Below are 12,172 nucleotides of genomic sequence, written 5' to 3' on the forward strand. Positions count from 1 at the left end.
CGAAAATTAAAGGTGCATGCCATTTCTTGCTGTTTTGTGAGTACACGACTGTTCAAAAGTTTGGTATCAGTAAGATTTTTTTAATGTTTTTGAAATAAGTCTCTTATGCTCACCAAGGCTGCATTTATCTAAACTAAATGATTAAACTTACTACAGTAAAAACAGTAATATTATAAAATATTATTACAAATTAAAATAAAAGCTGAATTTTCAGCATCATTACTTCAGTCTTCGGTGTCACATAATCCTTCAGAAATCATTCTAATATACTGATGATGCTCAAGAAACATTTCTTATTATTCTCAATGTTGAAAACAGTTGTGCTGCTTAATATTTTTCTGGAAACCATGATACATTTTTTTTTTTTCTCCAGGATTCTTTGATGAATAGAATGTTCAGAAGAACAGCATTTATTTGAAATAGAATGTTTTGCATTACTGTCACTTTCTCAAAAAAATAAAAAAATAAATCTTACTTTTGACTGGTAGTGTACAAGGTAGTAATTTTCAAAATTGAAGGTTCCCCACCCAAAGCATGGAAATGAAGCTTCAAAATGGGCCAATCAGAAATGGTCATGGTTATAATGTCATAAGCAAAAGTACATTAGCATATGTCCACAGAAGTTTACATATCAACACCTATTCAGTACAACTCTGAACTTCTAAAGAGCATCAGTGCATGCCAAAGTTAGCCAATCAAAATGTCATTTACATATGGAAATCTTAAAGGTATGGTAGCAAAATTCAGCAGGTTACATTTTTTTTTAAATATGACTTATTTTACACAAAAGTTTCTGTATTAGTCGTGATGCATTTCCACCTGAAACAATATAAAGGGCAGTTCGATTTCTATGAATATTCAATCAATACTGAATGAGATAATCAACCGTCAAATAGACAGCTAGGGAAAAAATATGCTTCAACACAATGAGCTAAAGATAGCATTCCTCAGCTAGAAACACAAACAAATGACTCGTTTGTTTTCATAATACATGGATTATGCATCGCATACATTGCAGGGAGCTTTTCAGGCATGCACCGTAATCCTGCTCTGCCTTAAGTTGGTCTGTTACTGAGCTGACGGATAGCGTAGGAGTCCCCGTTCTCTCCGCTCACACAATGGCAAAGTGAGTAAGTGTGAGTGAGCAGCCCTTCATCCCTTCTCTTCCTCCTACCTGCTTTCTGAGCCTCTGCCTGTATTCCTAACAAAGGGCCATAAATCCATGGAGCTCAGCTTAAATGTGCAGAGCTCCTTCTGCTGAGAGTCCTAAAGTAAACACGCAAAAGGTGAGAAGGAGTTATGCACGTGAATTTATTTTGTGGTTTTATATGGTCATAAATGAGTCAAGAACAGATGATGTGTATGCTGAAATATGGATTGCTGACGCTACTAAGGTCACTGGCAGTGCATGTACAGCATTTGGGTGTTACTAATTCAAAGTCAATATGAAATCAACATTAACCCTATTTGCTTTCTTATCTGTCTCTGGTCTTTCCTAAATGCCTCATGATTCATAAGCACATTATTATGAAAAAATAGGTTGTTTAACTTGTTTTCATTGCTTTCTTCAAAATGTAATAACTACTCTGGCCACCTCAACCAATAACAGAGTAGAGCATCTCTCACCAACTCACATGCCATTCAAATCCCATGACTGTATTTTCCACCAAATATTTTGCTTAACTAGTAAATATATCAAATTATAGAAGTTAATATACTGCGAACGGCCTTTCATGTTGAAACATTAAGGTTGAAAATTCACACTGTATACCATTCGAAAGTTTGGGGTCAGGAAGATTTTTTTAATGGTTCTGAAAAAAGTCTCTTATGGTCACCAAGACTGCATTTATATAATAAACCTCAAAAACAGTAATATTGTGAAATACTATTACAATTAACAATACCTGTTGTTTTTAATATATTTTAAAATGTAATTTGTGTGGCAATGCTGAACTTTTTAGCATCATTACTCCAGCGTCTCATGATCCTTCAGAAATCATTTTAATATGATGATTTGGTGATCAAGAAACATTTCTTATTATCATCATCAATGTTGAAAACAGTTTTTGTGGAAACCGTTACACATTTTTGTTGAGGATTCTTTGATGAATAGAAAGTTCAAAAGAACAATTTCTTTTTTGTCTTTTTAGATTCTTTTTGTAACAATTTAAGTCTTTATTGCCACTTTGTAGTGACAGATACTTGAAAGCAATTACTTGTGAGTTTGTGAATATTTTGACTAATTCATTCAATGAACCAGCTTTAAAAAAGTCAATAGTTTGTGTAGTTTGATTTTGCATGCAGCCAATGGAGACAACTCAACAAAAGATGTGTTGATTATTTATTTTCTTTGCACTATTTTATGGTAGAACCTTTTTTATCCCATTCGGTCCAGAGACAACAAACTCACGCTTGCCAAAATATCTCTTTGCTGTGCTGTAGATTCAGTAGCGGTGCAGGAAACACTGCATATATTCTTACAGGATCAAGGTAATACTGTAAGTGTCTGTGACAACAATAATATTAATACAGTGTAAAAGGCGCACTTGTGTCTTCTAGAGTTGAAAAGCACACTTTGTGTGCGTCTATAATCATAACGCTAAGCCGCACTCCACCCTGTCTGTGCTTTACCAGCCCTTGAGGACGAGGTTCTGGGATGAGGGTGGATGACGCCACTGCCTGACCACCATGCCAGGTGAGATCACAGAATGCACGCAGACACACGCATACATGCACATACATGCGTGCGCGGCAGGAAACTCCTGACCTCTCGCCTGCCTCCACAGCAGCACAGCCAATTACTCCCATATGCTCACCTCTGCCTCCTCCGGCCCAGAGTCGGAGCAGATGCGGGCCTTGCGTGGTCAGAGCGGTATACACTATATGGCTGGGTGGTATATATTGTGTCGACGACATAAACCGTCTATCATTCAAGATTTTTTTTATATTATTAATATCCCGGTATATAAATATATCTAGTACTACTTAAAGTTATTGACATGTTAGAGTGATAAAGAAACATGTATGAATGAGAAAATAAATAGCGGTATATGCATGATGTTACAAAGTTTTATTAAGCAGAATAAGCTGTGAAAAAAAGAGCTCAATGTGTTACTCGCGATAACTAACAGAAGGACGCCTCTCTCAGACAGCATGCAATCCCCAATTCAGTTCTCTTTTGCAGCTTATTGCACTTGAATGGTCAAATACACACACTATTAGTGGTACAATGGATCACAAAACAAGAAATGAATCCACGAATCACAAGGGTGGCAAACCATGGGGACTGGTCTGTATGGATCATGGATCAACTACGATCCATTAAACCCTTACACACAATTGTCAAAATGCAAAAACAGTCGGTTATGTCTGAAGTTAACATGCACAGGATATGTCAGTATTCGCTCTTAAAGTGACAGTAGCCTAAAGAGAAAGAAAATCACCCACTGCTCTTCACTGAGTAATTTTTGTAGCTTTAATAAGAATCAATATATATTTTAATCATACACTGACAACTATGCAGTTTTTGGTTATTCCATTTCTGTATTTCCTACTACATGTTAAATAAACTTACTGTAGCTGTACTGTGTTTGTCTTATTGTTTGTAATTTGCTTCTTTGTTCTTATTTTTAATAACACAAATAAAATATAACTTTATTGTGATATATATCATTATCGTGAAATAGCACTTCTCCTTTTGTGAAATAAGATTTTGGTCATATCGACCACTACTAATGCCAAGGTGTCAAACAACAAAGAAAAACATCTGATCAACTGAAGATCTAATCGTTTATGTTGACATAGCATCAAATTTGTAATATGACAGCATAAATGATGAATAGCCTCCAAGGGCAAAACTTAAATGGATTTCAGAGGGTTCCCTCCAAATCAGCACTGAAAATGTGAAAAAGTCCACAGATTCTGCCTGTCACTACTAATTATAACAGCTTACGGAATGGTCTAAACATTCCCAGAGCACTTACAATCCCATAATTTGAAATGGATGTGCTAGTGGTTTGGGTCTCTATGGAGACTTCTCTGGCACCGATCACACCAGAGCCCATTTCCTGCTGAGCTGCTGTTTGCTGGAGGAAGTGGCAGAGCTGCAGTGAAACAGCCGGTACATGAGCACCCAGCCTCAGGGTCAGCAGTCCTGTGAGAGTCAACCGTCCATCTCACCTCCAGCGTCTCACAGCTCAGCACTCTCTTTGGGAGCGGCGGGATGGAGATCAACATAGGCAGAAAATCCAATTAAGCCTCATTATTTTGTTCAGAATACACTCAGAAATGTGACATACACAAACTGTAAGTTCGAAGCGGTACAGGAATAGCCCCAGGACCGAAAGCAGAGTGAAAGCATCCAGTGTGGTTCAGAAGTGGAAGTACTGCATCTCATGATTTCACGGGAAGATTTGATCTAAGGGTTGTCTCTAATTGGAACTATATAACAAAAATATGATCAAACAACTAACAGAATATTTGCTGTTATCATGAAAATTCCAGAACGGGAACGGTTTGTAATCGTGCCGTGCCATGACGTACCAGGCTCAAGGGGAAACATAACTGGAACCGTTCCTTGCCGTTCTTAGAACGGTTCGGCCAGACGGTGGAAAAGCGGCTCTGAATACACACTGAGTATGGCACTGTGGAATAACCAAGGAGTTGAACAGGATCATCACGCCCTGCATAAAACATTTAAAAAGGGAGCATGTGATCAATATGCAACAACTTCATTAGGCACACAATGACCTTACCCTACAAAGCACTGAGATTTACGCCTCCCTTCTGTGAGCAGCAAGAGCGACCTGATCAGTGCAACGCCTGTGCAAAATGTACCCTTCACGCTTCTCTCAGAGCCAGTGCAATCCAGACGCGGTCCCCAGCCGGCCCCTCTAGAGGCTCTCCACAGAGCTCTATGTGAGCTGAATTTAAGGGCCATATGATGTACTACTGCTGCTGATGAATCCCCCTAATATTTCAATTCAACTCTCAATTTCACTTTTATTGGAATTTCTTCCAAAAATGATCTTGCATCTCACAGCATTCACTGTCTCAGATAAATACACTTCAGTACCACATCAATACAATACAATAAACACCATTAATTCTAATAACAATACATAAATACCAGGGCTTTCGATTTAACGCATTAGTTATGGAAAAAATAACACATTAAAATGATTAACGCATTTAACGCACCAGCGAGTAAATGATGACAGATTTTTCATTTTGGGGTAAACTATGCCTTTAATACCTATTTAAAATGAAACTCATGTCTTATGGCATTATTTATGCCCATGTAATTGCAGTGTAAATGCATTCATGCCACCTCTGAGCTGAAATAAACGATCTATAAATATATTTAAATACCAATTCAGATGCCTGTTGATGGCCGTTGCAGCCTAAAAGTTTGTGTGTTTGCTTTTCTCATTTAACACAATAATGACTTTAAATGATCTTTTAGGGTTAATTTCTCAGCCAAATTTGATGTGCGATTAATTATATTATTTAATCAGCACATCATGGAATTAAATATACATATATATGTGGACCCTGGACCATAAAACCAGTCACATGGGTCTTTTTTTTTTATTGAGATTTATACATCATCTGAAAGCTGAATAAAAAAGCGTTTTATTGATGTATGGTTTGATAGGATATGACAATATTTGGCCGAGATATTTGAGGGTGCAAAAAAATCGAAACACTGAGAAAATCGCCTTTAAAATTGTCCATTTATGTTCGCGATTGTGCTGCATTCACTCACAAAAATAAATGTTTTATAAATTTACAGTAGGAAATTTACAAAATATCTTCATGGAACATGATCTTTACTTAATATCCTAATGATTTTTGGCAAAAAAGAAAAATCGATAATTTTGATTCAATACAATGTATTGTTGGCTATTGCCATAAATATACCCATGCGACTTATGACTGGTTTTGTGGTCCAGGGTCACTCACAATTTCATAAATCGACCTACACTACTTGCACTGTATGTTTGTTTTTGAATGCATTCAGCATCCAGGCAATTTTTGCGCAACTCATTTTGATCTCCTCACAATTCAATTCAACCTGCAAGCAAAGCAGGTGAAATATGATTTATTTTGCCATGTAGAATCAGCAGCAGCTGAATAGCTCCACAACCTCTGTGTAACTGGCCACAAAGGATGCAAAACAGATCATTTCACCATCAGTGACAAATAATGGAGTGAAAGATGGAGCACATCTGCAGTACTGGACAGAAAGTTTGCATGTACAGTAGACTAAAAATATCCCTCTAACTGTTAACGACAGGAAGGGTGCAAGCTCTGAACGCTGTGAAAAAGTTATTGTTTCTGTTTACTGTGGTTATAACAGAGTTGCTCATGGAATGCTGACAACAATGCAAACTCATAAAATCCAGCCACACCTCCCTGCTGTCAATGAAGGGAGGTTAAACTGCCTAAAAACTCATGCTTTAGGAATTGCAATGCATCTTAAGCATAGTAATGCACAATGTATCATTTAGGCTACTCAGACTATAATTATGATTAAGGATGGGCAATATATGTCTATATATAAATAAATTTTACTCAGCAAGGAAGAAGAATTTATACAGAATATTTCTATTTCAAATAGAGGCCATTCTTTTTAACTTTCTATTCATCAAAGGATAATGTAAAAAATAAAATAATAATAATATGATTTTAGGGTTTAAAGTGAAGATTTTTTCCCCCCAGCAGGCGCAATTACAATTATACAATTAAATGACAAAATGTCAATTTGTGGTTGCCTTTTGAACACACAATAGTCCATTATTCCTCTGTTCATGTCCTAGACGCAAAAACAATGGCGAGGCACAAAAGAAGCACAGTTCAACCCATTTAGCCTTCCGTTACCCAGAACCTCATATCATCTCATTACGCTCTTATTCATGTGTAATTCAGCTGAGAGGACGTGTCATGTCACGAGTCACAGGAGCGTAAAAAAGAGGTGCTCTCAAAACAAGTGTATGCTCACGCTTTCTGTTTGTTTTGCTCAGAGAGCCGCAGTGGAATAAAAGTCATGTTTTTTTAAGGGCTAACTGTCCATATTTTAGCTGGCAGTAATCTAAGTCTGTACAAAGGAACATGAAGGGACTGACAGCCATGGTGTACATGACACTAAATATCACTTTTATGTATTCTGGTCATAAATGTTAAATGGTTTAGCACTAGGAGCTATGTAAGCCAACAGTGTTGCTCTTTCATCAAAGACGCAAATCAGATCAATCTGCCACAAAATATTTAAAAAATGACAGCTGCTAAATGACATTTTAATGACCTTCAACTCGGGGTCTGCCTACAGGGTGTTCTGCATGCCAGAGGAACAAACAAACCCCCATAATACCTGCTTTCTGTTAAAGGACTTTGACAGCCTTTGATAAAAGCTCAACAAAAGAACCACGCTTATTATATTGTACAAAGAAGTGTAAACAATCACTTACAAATCAAAAACAGCTGAGGTATGAAAACAATTGAACTGAGGTCCTGTGATAAAAACGGATCCAAACCGCCATTTATGGATTTATGCTCTGATTTGGAAAAGTAGCATGAGTTTCCAACAATCAAAAACCAGTGAGTAATGCTAATATTAAAACAATTAATAATAATAAAAATAAATAAATACAACCGACATTTTTATAGTGATAAACACATTTTCAAGCAGGTAGGCTTGTTAAATGCATTTAAATTTCATATAAATATTATAAATGTACTATAAATGGATAAACACTGAAAGGTACAGACTCCAATGTAGCTGATCACATAGCATATGTCCCTTAAACGCAAAAATAAATAAAATAAAGATGTTTTACAGTTAGAGTAAGAAATGCACATTTTATGGCACTTTTTTATGAAGGTGCAGTATTTTAATTATTTTAATGTAATTTATTTTAATTATTTTACAAGGCTACATGTTGTGGCCCCCTTTAAATGTTCTAGTGGGCCCCGGATCCCAGGTTAAAACCACATCTTTGAAAAAAAATTAAAATAAATAAATAAAAAGTTTCCAAAGGTGTTGAAAAAATAAATAAATAACCTAATAAAAAATAAAATAATACAAATATAGAATTTAAATCTAAACATAATCTATACGTTAAATACACTATTACTTAAAAGCCACAGTATTGTTGTCCTTTCTCTTATTATGAAGTCTATACTAAAAGAAAAGCTGAGTTTCTAAGGGATGTTTTGACGCAATGGTAACGATATGCGCAAATCCTCCAAATGTTCACATAATGACATTAATCATCCCTTTATTTCTGTCTACAGGAGAACATCACAGCTGATCGCTACAATACAATGTTAGTCAGCATCACAAAACAGACGTTTATCTAGACGACGTCGAAATAAAGCGCAACAGCGAACTGGCAGGTTAAGAAGTAAAACACACCGACTGTAGTGCGTTGTTCTCAATATCTAGCGAGTCCACTACATAGACAGCATTTCGAAGCGCCTACGATTCCACAAAACACCGTCTAGGTAAGCAGCTCAGAAGGTTTTGCAACACAGCCCTGGTTCAAAGAATTATTAAAACTTCTCCGCTATTAGTTTACTTCAGGATGCATTAAACTATCCTCCGTCTGACAGAGTTTAAATCCTGTCCAAAGAGCAACTAACTACAGCACAGCGAGACATACGACCACATACTCACATACCAGCTTTAAATGTCGAACATTCTTTTCTTCTGTCATCTTGAAAGAAACCAAAAGGAGACACAAAAGAAATATTGATATCAGAAACAAGTGTTACTGTCTCGACGCGCAGTCCTCTGCGACGCAGTATGTCTCGAGAACGCAACTTTAGAGAAATGAGTGCAGAGCGAGAGCAGACAGACAGGCAGACAATCGCAGGAAACCGGGCTCCTCCCACCGGCTACACACGCGCAAAGAGTCTCCCGAATGATGGCTATGAGCGGCTACGGGCTCCTTCCAGTCAGGCTCTCCTTATTGACAGGGTCATTCATCACCAGAAGGCACTCATGCGTCTCTATACGGTTAGCAATATCAACCATAAAAGGAATTATGTATGTTATGGTCGGCTGTGGTGAACCGGCAAGGAGCTGCCATGACCCATTTGTTACACCTCGCATATAACTGTGCCTAAACCCGTTGAGAGATGATATAATATAGCATATTATTAACGAGAATCCCACAGAGATGTATGGTAAACAGAATTACTCATGGACAGCTATGAGAACAAATACTATGATGATAAAGAGGGTAATTTGCTTGTCTCAGTTAGGGGTTTACAACAAATGGGAGACTGAGGCTATAGTTGGCATGGCACTTTTTTCCCCCTCCGGTGAATTATATTATTTCTATATAAGCACATAAGTCTTGACTTCAAAAAAAGCTATTGTACAGTGATATGAAAAAAGGTAAATGAACACACATTTATATTTAGTGTCTTGTCACAATGGGATTAGACAAACTATAGGCTTTTCAGCCAAATTTAAAGGGATAGTTCACTCCAAAATTGTCATCATTTACTCACCCTCATGTTGTTCCAAACCGGTATGAGTTTATTTCATATGTTGAACACAAAAGAATATATTTTGAAGAATGTTGATAACCAGAAAGTTGGCGGTAGCCGTTGACTTTCATTTTATTATTTGTTCCTACTGTCTGGTTACTAACATCCTTCAAAATAAAACATCTTATTTTGTGTTCAACATAAGAAAGAAACTCATATGGTCTGGAACAACTTGAGGGTGAGTAAATGATGACAATTTTCATTTTTGGGTGAACTATCCCTTTAAGCAGTCAAACAGATATGAAACATCAAACATTTAAAAGATAACAATATCAAACCATTGTTTAGCCAACAAAAACTAATACTAATCAATACATTCCAACTTTATATAAATTACACTGTAACTTACTTAACTTTAAATAAATAAAATAACTATTAAACGTGTGATCAACTTGCCCCAAGCTATAGCAAAAACATTATCATACTGTACAAGTTCTGGGCTGCATTTCCCAAATGCATCGCAATCCTAAGTTGATCGCAGAACAATTGCCACCAATGGTCTCTACAATCAACTTAGGCTCACAATGCTTTTGGGAAACGCGGCCCTGGTTCTGGTTCTCAAATTTGATTGGCATAGCTCCTCAAGACGGACTACCTGATTACACTTAAAAAAGCTATAAAATCCCAAACAAATTACTTCAATGCATAACAAGAATGTACCATATTAAATACACAACCTGCAGTTGGAGTTTATTAGCAACATCCTGATTTTCAGCTAAGCAATGTGAACCTAATTTCCTGTTTTTTTGTGTGTTTTTTTCTGGGAAAAACCTTGCAAATTGAAGTAGACACATGGTATTAGCTTTTAAAATATGAGCACACACTCCCCCCCATTGAGAGCATCCCACTGAGATAAGGCCATGCTGTCCTACCACTTGGCTTTCAATTCATGTCTGAAGTGTTATGTGCGACCACTCAAAACAACGAAAAATTCAAAACAAACAATTGCTAATTGCTTCCTGGGTTGTTAGTCCAGAAATATACAGTCTCACGGCACTGCTGACAAAACAATTTACACTTGCACTTACAACAGAGTTCAGAAATCAAGGGCACTTGCTTCTAACTGGCAAGTATGATTGACCCTGCAGCGGAGGTTCAACGAGAGCCATAGGTGCAGCGTACCCATGGTCAACTGAGCAAACAAGACCTCTAAATACTGTATAAAGAGATTTCATTGAATGATATTAGTAAAAAACAAAACAAAAACAAAAACGAAAAACAAAGGTAGCTATGTGCTATGAACTACTGAGACATTTTCCATTGATTTCTTATTTGCAGCTGCTGAAAAAGTCTTTATGGCAGGGGTGCCCAATACTGTTCCTGCAGATCTGCCTTCCTGCAAAGTTAAGCTCCAACCCTAATAAAATACACCTGAACCAGCCAATTAAGATCCTTAAAGGGATGGTTCGGAGTAAAATCAACCTAGGGTCCTTTGCACCATGACCTCGAGCCAAACACCCCACCAGAAGCCTTTTTTCCCTTGGTGGAACATTATTAAAGTTAGAGCTTATTTAGAGAAATCAGCCGGATGGCTTAGTGCAGGCGCTAACGGATCCAAGGATGTATCTCCTAAATTACCCCACTAATAATGCCCAGAATGGTACCAAACGTATACAGTAGTCCGCCTATAGGCGCACATTACTAACGTGCTCTTTAAATAACAAAAAAAAATATTGCGCCATTGACTTTAGATTTCACTTGGTCAATGCCTCAAAATAGCAACGTGCCAACAATGCACCTGTGCACAATGGGCACACAAATGGGCGCAAATGCAATTGCTATTTAAACAACGTGGCTCAGTACATGAAAAGGATAACTGCGTCTGGCTGACACTAGCATAAAACACTTGCGTTGCACCTGACACTGTTTGCGCCGGGTGTATGATAGGGCCCCTTGTGTGTGACCTGCCTAGTAAACCCTAAATTATGTGTGACAAAAAAATTGGGTAAATTTTTTGGTCCCCATGAGGAAAACGTCTCCGGTTACTATCGTAACCTTGGTTCCCTGCAAGGCAGGAACGAGACATTGCGTAGCAATGCTGCTGGAACTCCTCCTTTCTCCACTTTTGTTGAAATCTTGCCAGCTTGGAACAACTGGCCAGTTGTCGCGAAGTGTGCAAATACTGACAGTATAAAATACACGGACGCAACAATTGCGTCAGAATCACAACTGAACGCTTGCACAGTTGATCAAACAGCGAACACGGTGGCTAACGCAATGTCTCTTTCCCGCTTCTCAGGGAACCGTGGTTACGATAGTAACGGGAGACGTTCCCTTTTGAGAGTGGTAACTCTACATTGCGTAGCAACGCTGCGGGAACTGTATTAAATCCCGCCGTGAGAGTAGTGAAGATAAGCCCTGAGAAACAGGGTCAAGCTACACCAGAGGTATAGCGTAAGCGTTAGCGTCACGCAAGGATGACGACTCAGCAGATAAAGCGGGCAGGGAAACAACCTGTGCTTTGAAAGGTGTAGAGAGTGACTTTGGCACGTAGCACCTTCTCGGCCGGAGAGTAACGCTGCAGTCGCCGGGTCCGAAACAGATACAATCATCGTTCACTGAGAACGCGTGTAAGTCTCCAATGCGTTTCGCAGAGGCGAGAGTAAGGAGTAAA

At 37.9% G+C, this 12,172-nt stretch overlaps 1 protein-coding gene and 1 long non-coding RNA gene across 5 annotated transcripts in view; one reads left to right on the forward strand and one right to left on the reverse strand.

Moving 5' to 3' along the window:
- The window catches only part of LOC309504277, a 503,575-nt gene that overhangs the window by 150,851 nt on the left and 340,552 nt on the right, over positions 1-12,172 (forward strand). The gene's annotated exons all lie outside the window — the stretch shown is intronic.
- The window catches only part of mid2 (midline 2), a 154,699-nt gene that overhangs the window by 78,403 nt on the left and 64,124 nt on the right, over positions 1-12,172 (reverse strand). For 2 of the 4 annotated variants that reach the window (XM_082177274.1, XM_082177271.1), the window contains exon 1: positions 8,682-8,885. The exons of 1 other annotated variant lie outside the window; for it this stretch is intronic. The gene's annotated coding sequence lies outside the window, so the exon portion shown is untranslated. Of the gene's footprint in view, positions 1-8,681; positions 8,887-12,172 lie in introns of those variants that run through there. One more of the 4 variants, XM_082177272.1, reaches the window with a different exon arrangement.

This window comes from Leuciscus leuciscus (assembly GCF_965113295.1).
Source record: "Leuciscus leuciscus genome assembly, chromosome: 8".
Classification (NCBI taxonomy): domain Eukaryota; kingdom Metazoa; phylum Chordata; class Actinopteri; order Cypriniformes; family Leuciscidae; genus Leuciscus; species Leuciscus leuciscus.